Below are 14,441 nucleotides of genomic sequence, written 5' to 3'. Positions count from 1 at the left end.
TCAGAGTTCAACAACAAATATTTATCTAGCATCTGCCATCTGCCAGGCATTGAGCATGTGGGACGAAATATGACCCAATTCTTTGCTGGGCTCGTAGATAGTTATGACAACAGTGTTAGGAGGGGAGGGCACACAGGAGATCATGCCTAATCTGGGGGAGATAAGGGAGGCATCCCAAAGATGTAATATTTAAAGTGAGTCTTGAACTGACAGTCAGTGCCCAATCACCAGGCAGCTGCGGGGACGGAGGTGCAGGTGGGCTGGGGTGCGGAGGCGTGCTGGGGAGGAAGCAGCGTCGCCGACGTGGGAGCCATGGGTGACATCAGGCACGCTGGGGGAGCCTCAGTCAGGAAACACAGACTCCGTGGCTGTTGTATGCCTGTCCCTGTTTTGTATTCTGGGGATAAAGTGAATGACTCCAGCAAGGCCCTGCCCTCATTCTACTTGGGAGCGGAAGGGAAGGCAGACAATAGAGGAATAGATCAAAGATAAAATACAGCAAAATAAAAAAGTGTGAGCCCTAAGAAAGAAATCAATAGGGTGATGCTGTGGCGAGGACCCGGGGCAGAGGGCATGGGATGAGGGTCCAACCAGGTGCTGGCATGGACAGACCTAGACTGAGGTCCTGCACAGCCCATAGTGGTGTGACAGCGGGGGTCCCTAGAAGAGGGCTGCCAAGCCCAGCAGTGTCCCTCTCTCCATAACAGAGCCCTCCAGAGCGCGTGGAGAATGCTTCTGGAAGCAGAATCTACAAGCAGACAGGAGCGGCTCTTCTGCTTGTTCCCGTCCTGTCTGCAGGCCTCTCCCGGAGAAACCCGCTTTCAGATGTTCCAGCCCTGCCTTTTGCCTTCCGGGGGAGGATCCCGGGCACTCAGACCTCCGGGAGAAATGGCAGGCAGTGAGTGGGGTGAGCGGCAGGCTCGTGGAGGACGAGGCAGGTCATCCTCCTGACTGTCTCTGTGTGTGAGTGTGTCCTTCGGGGGAAGGAGGCAGGAGAGCAGGACGGTTCCCTGCGGCCCGGTCCTAAACCTGTTCGGGATCGTTTCCCTTGTCCTTCACTCTCTGGACACAAGGGGGCAGTGGAGCCCCGAGCTTGACAAGCGGCAGGGCCCGCGGGGCAGAGGACTGTCTTCCCGCAACCTTGCTTGTTGAGGCCAGCTCTCCGGTTCAAGCGGACCTCTGAATGTGGGAACCAGGGAGCGGAGGGCCACTGCCCACGCAGAGTGCCCTGATTTTCACTGACCTTCATGGAACCATATGTAAGACTTGCTGCCCACCTCCACTTCCACAACAGAAGCCGGGGCCCGGGAGAGCTGACCCAGATCCTCGTGCCGCGGGGCCCGGCTGGAGAGAGATCAGCCCGTGAGTTGCTTGGGTGACAGAGCAAGGGAGAGGCACCCCAGCTGGCTGCTGGAGCGGAATTCTTCTGGGCCCTCTCCACTGGAGTGAACATCTCCCCAAAGTCCATGCAGCTGGGCCGGAGGGCCTGGCGCAGGGGATAGGGCCTAGAAAGCCCATCAGATCCACTCGACAGCCGTTAATGCCAACGCATGGGTCAGGTCTTGTGCTGGCGCTGAGAATACAAGGGGGAATTGGATTCAGGCTCTTCCAAAAAGTTCACAGTCCGGTGGCCAAGGGGCCACTACCACGCAGTGTTGTCAGTTCAGCACGAGACTAGGACCGGTCCTGGGGAACACACAGAAGGTGTGGAGGTGGGGTGAGGGAGGTCACAGAGGGCTTCCTGGAAGCCTTGCGGATAAGGGGGTTTCGCCAAGCGAAGGTAGACCAGGGCTTTTCGGGCCAGGCACAACGGTGAGCGAGAGATCAAAGTCGAGGGAGATTGAAAGAGGTTCCGGTGCGTCTGAAAAAGTCTCAGCATAATCCTCTTCACTGTCGCAGCCGTTTCAATGCCACACGCTCTGTGGTCTGACTCTTGCCCGACTCTCCGGCCTGTTGGAAGGGCTTCCTGAACAGTTTTTTGCATTCCTACAGCAGCCTTGGGGAACTGAGTTTTTCCAGGCCAGGACCTGCAGCATTATAAACAACTGGGCATTAGGGCAAAGACTTGGAAGCTGGGCAATTAATTTCTTTGGGCTTTTTCCTCTGGGACCTTCCACGGCCCTTTGCCTTAACAAGCGGCTCCCCTGCACACTGGGGACTTGTGCGGCAATTGGGAAAGGAAGTTGTGACGGGGTAGATTTAAGAGGAATTCAGAGGTTAAAACTATAAGCAAATAAAAACACAAAATCAAAAACCAAAAGTCTAAATATTGATTAACTAGGTCACATAAAAACTGAGACTGCTGGGGCGCCTGGGTGGTTCAGTGGGTTAAGCCTCTGCCTTCAGCTCAGGTCATGGTCCCAGAGTCCCAGGATTGAGCCCCATATTGGGCTTCCTACTCCACGGGAAGCCTGCTTCTCCTTCTCTCACTCCCCCTGCTTGTGTTCCCTCTCTCGGTGTGTCTCTCTCTGTCCAATAAATAAATAAAATCTTAAAAAAATAAAGACCATAGCCAAAGTGATCAGGCAGATTGGAAGAAATATTTGCAATGGACAAAATCAACAGGGAACCAGTACCTTCTAGAATATGCAAAAAAAATACAAATCAAAATAAACAGATTTGGGGATGCCTGGGTGGCTCAGCCGGTTAAGCCACTGCCTTCGGCTGGGGTCGTGATCCCCGGATCCTGGGATCGAGTCCCGCATCAGGCTCCTTGCTCAGCGGGGAGCCTGCTTCTCTCTCCACCTCAGCCTGCCATTCTGCCTGCTTGTGTGAGCGCGCTCTCACTCTCTCTGACAAATAAATAAATATTTTATTAATAATTATAATTAATATTAATAAAATACTGTTTTTATTTATTATAATAAAATATATTTTATATATGTATATACATATACATATATATATACACACACATACAGATTTGGATGAGGAAAACATCCAAGGAAAAAAAGGAGTCACTGACTTTAAGCCACTGTCATGTGGGGGTTGTTATAACACTTAACCTTACCCCACGGATATGCAACTTTAGATGTGCTCAAATTGATCAGAGAAAGGAGAAATTTAAAAATTGTAGGGGCGCCTGGTTAGCTTAGTGGTAGAGCATGTGACTTTTGATCTCAGGGTTGTGATTTCAAGTCCCAGGTTGGATATGGAGCTTCCTTTGAAAAAATTGTCTAACTTTACTTATTTTCATTAGGCAAAAATTGGTAAAGTAGATCACTCCAAGAATTTTGGTAGGGGTTGGAGGTATGTATGGGTGTGTTGGTGATTACAGGCAGTCCCATGTACTGTTGATGGGGATGCAGACTGGTATAGGCTTGCAGGGGACACTCTGCTGTGTCTTATGAAAATTGAATGTTTAATTGACTAATGACTTGGCATTTCTACTTCTGGGAATATACCCCGTGGAAATTCCCACCCAGGTCTGCACAGAGGAGACACCGACATTTACAGAAACTCTGTGTTGGGGCATTAGAGGCAGTCTGGGTGTCCATCCCTGGGGGAGTAGTTTCAGAAAAGGGGGGATGCCAGCCTTGGAATGGCAAGAAGTAACAGCCCACATGTACACACAGAAATGTGCACAGGCCTTAGGGCATAGTGAAAAATGGCATAAATAAAAGCATGTGCACATAAAAACAACTGTACCTAATGCACAAAAATACACATAAAGAAAAGAACACACACTGACCCCTTAGAAAGTGGGTGTGAGGATGGAAGACGGGAGGGGATGAAGAAGACAGGATCGAATGGATCCCCCCACCCCGCCCCTTGCCAACAACACACGCATGTTCTTTTCCGGGAGTTTTCTGACAAGAGATTGAAGACTGACACCCACTGTGTTTACTTCGGAGGCTGGGTTTCCTTTACAGAATCGGATTCCCAGGAGGCTGTGACACCTCTCCTCCACTTTTTTGGAAAGCCCGCATTCAGCCTTTACTGCTCGTTTCCCAATTTCATAAGCATTCCCTTTTAATCACCTGACCTCACGCTTTCTCAAAAACAAAAACAAAACACAACAAAAGAGGAACAGATTACAAGAGCCAATCTTGGTCCAAACAGTTTGTACTCAGAACATAAAACGGGTTGCTTTCCATATCTGTATTAAACAGGCAGAAAAGAGTGAACTACGTTAGCCTTCTATTTGCATCGTATTATTAGTGGTGGGACAGGTGTGCCAAACGTCTGTATTATACCGCTGTGGTAATTAGCAGGAAGCAGGGGGAAAAAAATCAACAGAACAGAGAAGATAGGCCTAAATCAGGTCATAGCCGGCATTGTAAGTAAGCACAGACTGAAGGAACGTCACACCAAAGAGGAAGGAAAGCAAAACCATCCACACGGCACAGAAGTAAGCCCAGGTCTCAGCTTTTGCCGGTGGGCATTGTGGGGGCCCTGCCCTGATTTTCAGCCTCAGGAGCTGTGGGATTCCTGCTTGCCCCTTGTCCCCCTCCAGCAGGCTGGCCACCTGGCACCAGAACGCCCCTGGACCCTGGCTCTGCCACAGGCCCTCGAATGCCGTCTCCCTGCAGGTCCCAAGACTTGCCACGGGGGTGAGTTGGGGCTGGACACCCCTTTGCTGGATTATGGAACTGGCCCAGCGGACGCTCGGGAATCTGCTCTTCCCTCCACCGCCCCCCGCCCCGGGGTCTCCTTCCTCTCCCATCTCTCCTCTCCTCTAGAGGAGCAGCTTGCCCCCTGCGCCCTTCCTCTCCTTCCCTGCCCTGGCCTCCTTCTCAAAGCTTCTTGCAACCCGAGCAAGGGATTCAGCGGCCACTTAAAGTTTGGAGACTCGTGAGTAGAGATAATCGGAGAACCGGAGTTCCTGGTCAGTGTCTGTGTGGCTGTGGGGTTTCAACCCAAAGCTCCCGTGAGAGGTTGCACGTGAGAGCCTAAGAAAGACAGCTCTTTGCACGCACACAGGGTCCCCTGGAGGGCAGTTGGACCAGCCCCACAGACAGCCGGGGCTCTAACGAGAGCGGGGTGCCCTGAGGCTGTGGACTCCAGGAAAGGGCCCCCCTCCCCGCCTCCTCGCCTTGAAGGCTCGGATTAATCATTCCTGCACTCACCATATGTACTCATTAAAACCTAAAGCAGGCCCTGTGGGACCACATCAGATTTGATGAGTTATCATTTCGCTTGTAATTTTGTTTATTTATTATTAATTACCAAGCCCACGAGCAGTTCCAAATGGCTGGTGCCTGTGACTCTGGGAGTTGCTTCATGTGGCTCTGCCCTGGGTTCTGACCCGAGGGCTCACACCCCGCCGTGGGTCTGCTTTGAGCGGAGAACCAGAAGAGGTTCGGCCGAGGGGCTTCTGTGCCGCTGAGAGCGAACCCCCCGCAGCCCCTCCAGCAACGTCTGAGCCGACTCCTAATTGCTGCGTTGTTCCTGGGTGTGCGGATCTTTCTGGGATAAGCAGAAGCCACGGAATGGGAGAGAAGGCATCCCTGCCTACTGGAGCCTGAATCATTTCTGGAGCATTCCGGGCCTCTGATCTAAAGTGGGCCTTGATGTCTGAAGCACTTTTTCCAGCATTGGAAAGAGAAGCTTGGAGGGAAGCTTGAGTGGAGGTTTCTGTTATGTTCCCCGCCTTCCTTGCCCCGTTTTCGTTGGAACAGCCATTTGTCCTTCAGCGCCCTTGAATGCTTTAACCCCATTGGGTAAAACCGAGTAAAAGGAGCCACGCTGGGGGATGCTCATAGACGAAACCGGGGGACACCTCTGTGATCACGTACCTTCATCTGCCCACCTGCGCTCCTTTCAAAAGCGACTCTGCATCTAGACACGCAGGATTTTTTATTTTAATCGCAGGCTTAATCATACATACAGAAGTGTTCATAAAACACATTAGGAAGATTAATAGAAAGTGAACACCCAGTCACTGCCCCCACGCTGAGAAACAGGACAGCCCCTTCTGTCCCCGGGGCGACACCCCCTTCTTCCCCTCCCGAGGCCACCACTCTCCTGACCTCTCTTGTTTCTCTTTACTTGCCACTCATGTAGGCAGCACTAAGTAATATTGTTTACTCTTGCCTGTTTTGAACTTTAAATAATTGGGATAAAAAGGTACATGTCCTTTAGGACTTGCTTCTTTCCCCTGGCCCCATTTGGAGAACCGCCCACGTTGATGTCCATAGCTATAATTGGCACATTTTCATGACCATCTACTCTGATGTGTTTATTCTACTGTTGGTGGACATTTCAGTTGTTTCTAGTTGGGGGCTATTTTCAAACCATGCTGCGGAGAAGGTCACGTGCCTTTGCCAGATTTGCTCTAGGTATGACCCTCGCTGTGCAACTGGTGGGCCCAGTGTGTGCCCAACTCAACTCTCCTAGTTCATGGCAGCTTAGTCTCCAGAATGGCGCACCAGTCTATACGCCACTAGAAAGATATGAGAATATCTGTGGTCCAGGTCCTTCGTGCTGGCCGATGTGATTTTTGCCAATTTCTCATTATATTTATTTTTATTTTATTTTTATTTTTTATTATGTTCAGTTAGCCACTGCATAGTACATAATTAGTCCTTGATGCAGTGTTCAGCAATTCATTAGTTAACTATAACACCCAGTGCTCATCCCACCACGTGCCCTCCTCAATACCCATCACCTTGTTACACACTTCCCCCATGCTCCTTCCCTCTGAAACCCCCAGATTGTTTCTGGGGGTCCATAGTCTCTCATGGTTCATCTCTCTCTCTGATTTCTCCCCCTTTGTATTTCCTTCCCTTCCCCTATGGTCCTCCGTGCCATTGCTTTTGTTCCATATATGAATGAAACCATATGATAATTGTCTTTCTCTGTTTGCCTTACTTCACTTAACATAATCCCTTCCAGTTCCGTCCACATCGATGCAAATGGTGGGTATTCATCGTTTCTGATGGCTGAATAATATTTCATTGTGTATATGGACCACATCTTCTTTATCCATTCGTCTGTTGAAGGGCATCTCGGCCCTTTCCACAGTTCGTCTGTTGTGGACATGGCTGCTATGATCATTGGGGTGCACGTGGCCCTTCTTTTCACTACGTCTGTATCTTTGGGGTAAATACCCAGGAGTGCAGTTGCTGGGTCATAGGGTAGCTCTAATCTTAACATCTTGAGGAATCTCCACACTGTTTTCCAGAGTGGTTGCACCAACTTGCATTCCCACCAACAGTGTAAGAGCTTTCCCCTTTCTCCGCATCGTCACCATCTGTTGTTTCCTGTTTTGTTAATTTCTGCCATTCTGACTGGAATAAGGTGGTATCTCATTGTGGTTTTGATTTGTATTTCCCTGATAGCTAATGATGTTGAGCATTCTTTCATGTGTCTGTTAGCCATTTGTATGATTTTTGCCAATTTGATGGCTGTGTAGTAGCATGTCGTAATTTACATTTCACCGATGAGATTAAGCGTCTTTTTGTGGGTTTATTGGCCATTTGGATCTTCTTTCTTCGAAAGGGTCTGTTCAGGTCTTCTGGGTTGTTCTTTATTTTCATTTGGATTCACAGAAGTTCTTTATAAAGTCTGGATCCTGGTCCTTTGTCAGTGTTATGACTTGTAGGATTGTTTCCCACTCTGTGGCTTCTCTCTTTGCTCTCTTAATGTGTCTTTAGTTGAACAGATGTTCCTAATTGCAACATACTCAGATTTATAAATCTCAGACTCCCAATGAATGATTTTTGTATCTGGCTTAAGAAATCCTTCTCCACCCCCAAGGTCATGGAGATGTTCTTCTATGTTACCTTCTAAATCCTTAGAGTTTTGCCCGACATCTATATTTTCTAATCCGCTTGAATTGATTTTTGCGTATACTGTTCAGAGACTAGGTCTGATTCCATTTTCTCCCCTATGGACACTCAATTACCCCAGCACTATTTATTGAAAACTCTGTCTTTCCCCCACTGATCTGGGATATCACCTCTGCTGTATATCAAATGTTGATAAAGTTATGAGTCTGTTTATGGGCTCTCTACTACTTCATTGGTCTGTTTGTCAATCCTTACACCAAAACCATACGGTCTTCATTACTATAGCTTTATGATAAGTGTGATGTCTGGAAGAGCCCGTCCTCCTGCCTTATTTTTCTGCTTCAAGTGTAGCTACTCTTGGCCCTTGGCACTGTCATATAAATTTTAGAACTGGCTTGTCAAGTTCCAACAAAAACCTATTGGGATTTTAATTGGGATTTTACTGAGTCTATAAATCAATTTGGAGAGAAATGACATCTTTACAACATTGAGTCCTTCAATCCATGAAGTGGTCTATTTATCCATTTATTTAGGTCTTCTTTAATGTCTTTTAATAAAATTTTATAATTTTCTCCATTAATGTCTTGTACATATTTTGTTGGATTTATTCCTAGGTACTTCTCATTTTTTAATGCCATTGTGAATGAAGTCTGTTTTAAATTTCATTTTATAACTGTTGCTGGTTAGAAATAATTAAGTTTTTTATATTCACTTTGTATCCAGAAACTTTGCTAAAGTCAGATTCCAGTAGTTTCTTTGTAGGTGATTTAAAATGTTCTCTATATATCATCACTCTCCGTTTAAAATAATAATTATATCGTTTTGTTTCCAATCCTTATACCTTTTATTTATATTTGTTATCTACTGTATTGTCCAAGACCCCTGGTAGAACACTGAATAAAATTGGTAATCGTTAGCATCTCTTCTCTGTCATCAAGTTGAGGGGAAAGCTTTTAAATGTGGCATAATTAAATATGATGTTTGTTGAAGCTTTTGTAGATAATCCTTGTCTCATTAAGGAAGTTACATTCTATTCTGAGTTTGCCAAGAGGTTTTATTGTTGTTGGGAATAGATGTGGACTTTGAGCTTCCCCCCACTGTAGGTCTGTTGAATGATCAGAAGGCATTTCTCCTTTGATATGTAAATATAATTGATACTAATTGATTTTTGTATGTTAAGTTGCCTTGTATTCCTGCCATAAATCTACTTTGGTCATAGTGTAGCTACTAAAAGAATAGGCTGTTGAGTCAGACTCTTTAGGTCTGAACCCCAACCATACTACCACCTAGCAGTATGACCTGGGCAAGCTACTGAACCTCTCTGTGCTTCATATCCTGAAATGGAGATTACAGTACCTCCCACACAGAACCACTGTCAGCTTCAGTGACACATCCAAAATGCCTAAACCGGGGTCTAGCACCTCGTAAGCCTGCTATAAGTGTTTGCTATTTTATGGACTACACAATAATTTGTTTAGGATTTTGTAGTTTTATTCATGAGTGATTTTTAGTTTGTAATTTTTCTTTCTCATGAGTAACTGTAGTACCTTGGTACTGGGGTTTTGCTGAACTTAAAAAATTAGTTGAGGGTTGTTTTCTCATTCCCTACATTCTGGAAGAGTTTGTAGAAGACTAAAATTATTGGTTCCTTGCGTGTAGGCTAGAACTCACCTGTGAAACCATCTGCCTTGAAGGTTTCATGCGGGAACCACGTTCAATTTAAGTTCTTTGACGTTTATAGGACAATTCAGGTTTTGCATGTGTTGTATAATTTCCTTGGGAACTTATACATCTAAATTTTCAATATATTGTGGTAAAATTACTCATGATGTCTAATTACCACCTTTGAAATGTCTGCAGTATGATCATGAGGTTTCCATGTTCACTCTGGACATTGGGTGTATGTGCCTTTCTCTCTCTCTCTCTTTTTTTCCTTGAACATTCCAACCAGAAATTTGCTAATTATATTAGCCTTTTCGAAGAGCTGACTTCTGAGCCTTGCTGATCTTCCCTATTGTATCTTAGCTTTTTACTTTATTAGTTTCTGTTCTGTATTATTATTTTCTTCCTGTGTATGTCTGCTTGCTGTTCCTCTCCTAACTTCATAACCCCGTTTACATTACTAGTGTATACATTTGAGGAGTAGAGCTCCCCCTAAATACTCTTGTGGCTTCAACCCACCAATTGTGATATGTAGCCCTTTTATTCCTACTCAGTTCGAGCTATTTTATAATTTTTACTATGATTGCTTTTTTTTAAGCTCTAAGTTATTGATTGATACATTTCTTAATTTCCAAACATATAAGGATATTCTAGTTATCTTTTTGTATTTTGACTTTGAACTTAAACGTGTTGATCAAAGAATAAATTCTATATCATTTCAGTCCTTTGAAATACATGGAGGCTTGCTTCATAAGCTAGTGTGGGGTTATTTTTAATGACCTATGTATTCTTGAAACAAACGTGTAAGTGTTGGATATATTATACACATCCAGTAAGTCCAGTTGATGAATCCTCTGCTCGGGTATTGCATGTTTTTACTGATATTTTTGTCTATCTTTAACTCCCCATCAAATGCCTTCTTAAATACACCTTCCCCCCCCCCCCGACAGGTCGATATTACGTTCTCTCTCTCTCTCTCTCTCTTAGTTCTTCCCTCCTTCTGAATTGATTTTTTTTTTTTGTCATTCCATTTCCTCTTCTCTACTAATTTAGTTGAGTTATTTTTGTGATGCCTAAAATCGGAGTATAAGTATTTTACTTTGCATCCCACAAGGCACTGGTGACATGTGAGAAAGTGACAGAAAGAAAGGGAGCCAATCAGACCCCACGCATGAGCCAGCTCCTGCTGTGGGCAGCTGGGACTCACTCCCGCTGGGACTTCTGTGAGAGTGCAGAGAACATGTCACAGCATTCCTGTCGCAGGAGTGAGGAAGCTGGCAGAATTATTCAGCCTCTCTCATCTGTCAGTGGGTGAGGGCCTGAGGACTGTTGCAGAAATCCCCCATGTTTTCTGTCCTGCTCTGTGTAGGGGCCAAACATTGTCCTACAACCAGAGAAAACCCTCAGGCTCAGGTACTTGCAGTAGAAAAACATTAACAGGCATGACAAGTGCCAGGGGAGTATGGGCAGTACGCCATCAAGTGTTTGGAATGACAATATGCATTGTTAACTTATCAGAGTCTAAAGATAATCCATGCTTTTACGCTTCCTGGATAATTCAAGGATCTAGAACACTTCAACCCCATGTATTTACGCTCCGCTGAAACTTACACAGGCTGTTGCTGTTGTGTCTTTTAATTCCATCTTGCTTATTTTTAACCACATATGAAATTACTTTTTAAAAAATTTTTAAAGGTTTGGGCGCCTGGGTGGCTCAGCTGGTTGAGCGACTGCCTTCGGCTCAGGTCATGATCCCGGACTTCTGGGATCGAGTCCCGCATCGGGCTCCCAGCTCCTTGGGGAGTCTGCTTCTCCCTCTGACCTTCTCCTCTCTCATGTTCTCTCACTCATTCTCTCTCAAATAAATAAATAAAATCTTAAAAAAAATTTTTTTAAAGGTTTTATTTAATTATTTAGAGATAGAGAGAGAGCATGAGTGGGAAGAGGGGCAGAGCATCTCCAGCGACTCCATACTGAGTGTGGAGCCTCATGTAGGGCTCGATCTTACAACCCTGAGCCGAAATCAGGAGTTGGACCCTTAACCGACCGAGGCACCCAGGCACTCTCGGACCTTATTTTTTATACGTCTATTAGAATTGCCCACAAGTTAGGGTCCTTGCTTGTTCTTCATTCTTTCTTCTTCTTCTTCTTCTTTTTTTTTTAATATTCTGAGAGAGACGGGGAAGCAGGCTCCCTGCTGAGCAGAGAGCCCAATGCAGGGCTAGATCCCAGGACCCTGAGATTGAGATCATGACCTGAGCCGAAGGCAGAGGCTTAACCCACTGAGCCACCCAGGTGCCCCTTCATTCTTCCTTGTGTCTCAGACCTTGCTCTTTTGTGCACCAGTATCGTAGAACTCTTTTCCCACGAGGTCGTGACCTCAGGTAACAAACACATGCTTTATGAGCCGACCCCATGGGAAGAGCGGCCACCCGTGGGCCACGCCGCCAGCTGTGTGCGAGGGGCGTGCTTTGTTGACTTCTTCCACTTCTCCCTCCTTCCCTCCCGTTCACTCTCTCTGTCTCTCTCCCTCCCTTCTTCCTTCCTTCTTGCTCTTTGCTCCTTCCAGAAGCTATTGATTTTGGAACTGTCTTCACTACATTTTGTCCACATGAGCGGATTGCTTTCCCCAGCCAATACACAAGACATTATCAGTTTTTTTGCTCACCGAAGCCTGTCGGGATCACCACGGAATAGAATTCCAGCAGGAAGGCCACTGGAAAAGCTGACGTGCCCTTCAACGTCCATGAGCTACACTTTTGTAGCTCTGCTCCAGGACTCCTCTCATGCTCGCCTCCAGAATGTTCACTGTTCTTGAATTCATATTCAAAAGGAAAATAAGATATCCAGGGACTCCAAATAATAAGGATAAAGCAAGAAGCATTTTGTGTCTACATCTTTCTTAGACTTGGGATGTGAAGTTCCATTTTTTTTTTTTTTTTTTTTTTTTTTAGCCCCAATGGCTAGGGAAAGGAGTTGAGGGTTTTCGGTTAATTGCTTCTGAGAAAAACTCCACAGTGGACCATTGAGAAAGCAAAAGGGAAAATGCAGTTTGGGATTGAAGGGTCCGTGGACAAAGGAACAAGACCGATACAAAGTGAAGGTAAAGCAAAGCTTTATTTCATGCCAAGCAGCAAGAATCAAACCGACCAGCCGGGCCGCCTCTCACAGAGCAGGCGACCCCTCCCAGCCTCACAGACTAACTTTGATAGAGCAAAGGCCACGTAGTCGAGCCTGGCCACACACAGGAGGCCAACTGAATTACAATTCACCCTATAGTAGCTATTTGCACTAGCCTATCACTCTGGTCAGAACTGGCGTCCGAAAGCCACCCAAAAGGCAGGGCCCACATTCTTCGGTGGTTAGGGAGATGCTTTCCTGATTGGATGTCTCCACCTAGCTTGACTCATCCTTGCATTCTGGGCTCTGTTATTTCCCCCTGACCTGACCCGTCCTGGTACAGGGGCTCTGTTATCAGAGGCTGGTCAGCCATGTTGTACTGGTTTCCCGGACTTGTTTCTAAGTAAGTTCCTTGGGGAGGGGGTGGGGCCAGGGTCAATCTAAGTTTACTGCATAAACAACAAAATGGCTCACTCTGGCTAAGTAGGCCCTTACAGGGATAATGAAATAAACCACAAATTTAAATTTTTTGGGAACCGTTCAGGATCTGATTTAAAAATCTGAACTTTGTTTCATATGATTCAACAGTTTGTTTTCATAGAGTCTATGTTAACCCTGAAGCAGAAAACAACAACAACAAAAAAAACAAAAACAAAAAAAAAAACACCTTTTCATTCCAGAAAAGCTTCCAGAGGCTGTTGATTTTGGGAGTGTATTTTCGCCGCATGTATATTTGTATATTCATGCATTCCTGATTCTAACAGGCATTCATGTGCAGTGGCTACAGGATGAACATGAGGAGCAGATTTCTACCTACAGTGAAATCTGATTCTAACTATAAATCTTGACAACTTCCTAAAAGGGCAGGAAAAAATTAATGATGGGATGAGGGGCAAGGGATATGTAGTCACAAAGCCGCGTACAAGCTACAGAACCACTATTTTTAAAGTTCCTGTTAAACTGACCTATGAGTGGTAAGAGGGTCTGTTTCCCAAGGTAAGGATTCAATGGGAGGGAAGCTATGGTTTAAATTTCTCAACACCTTGAGCAAAGAACATTGAACAGAAAAGATACCATTAAAGAAAAGCAAACTACATCACCTTAACATATGTCACTTTGGCATTTGATTATTTTGAATTAAAGGCATTCAAAAAAACCAGTGGACCCAAGAAGGACACTGTGATCCTCCTTTTTCTTCCTGAAAGCAGGAGAGAAAAGTCCCCTATGAAGGGTACCCTCCCTGTACCAGGAGGAAGGAAGACGTTCTTATGACCAGAGACAGGGAAGTCGGTGCAGAGAAATCTGTGCACGTGAACCCTATTAAACCAACCCTTACCCTCTTACTTATTTATCATTTACTACCCTTAGGCCAAACCCCTCTGCTGTGTCAATTCTTCACATACTGTTTCCTTGTCTAAACATATAAAGGCTTCCTGCTCTGGTCACTTCTTGGGGTCTTCATCCTCTTGGGAACGTCCTATGTACATGTAAGAAATTAATCTGTCTCATGTCAGTTTCTTCTTCTCAGTCAATTCTTAGGTCCAGCCAGAAACCCAAAGATAGGAAATGAGAAATTTTTTCCTCTCCCATATTCTTATCATCCCATTCTATGTGCCAACACTGAGGCTTCCTGATCTCAAAAGTTAGTTTTTCTAACCACCATTGTCCTATGAATTGTTGGTGGCAAATCAGGATGGCAATTTGTGTCTTCTGACTTTGAGTTCAGGATGCTTCCTGCTGGATGGACACCACTTCTCAGGTAGTTGGGAGAAGCAGGATGTATCAGCTGTGGTGCCTTTGAGACACCCACAGAGACATCTCTGAATTGATTCTACATCCTTCCCATTTGTGATTTGACTTTGCAGGTCCAAAGTCACAGTAATATGAGACAATTTGTCTGTTCCATCTAAGTCCCTGTGACGGGCA

Source organism: Martes martes, assembly GCF_963455335.1.
Source record: "Martes martes genome assembly, chromosome: 10".
Taxonomy (NCBI): domain Eukaryota; kingdom Metazoa; phylum Chordata; class Mammalia; order Carnivora; family Mustelidae; genus Martes; species Martes martes.
This window is presented reverse-complemented; position numbering follows the sequence as displayed.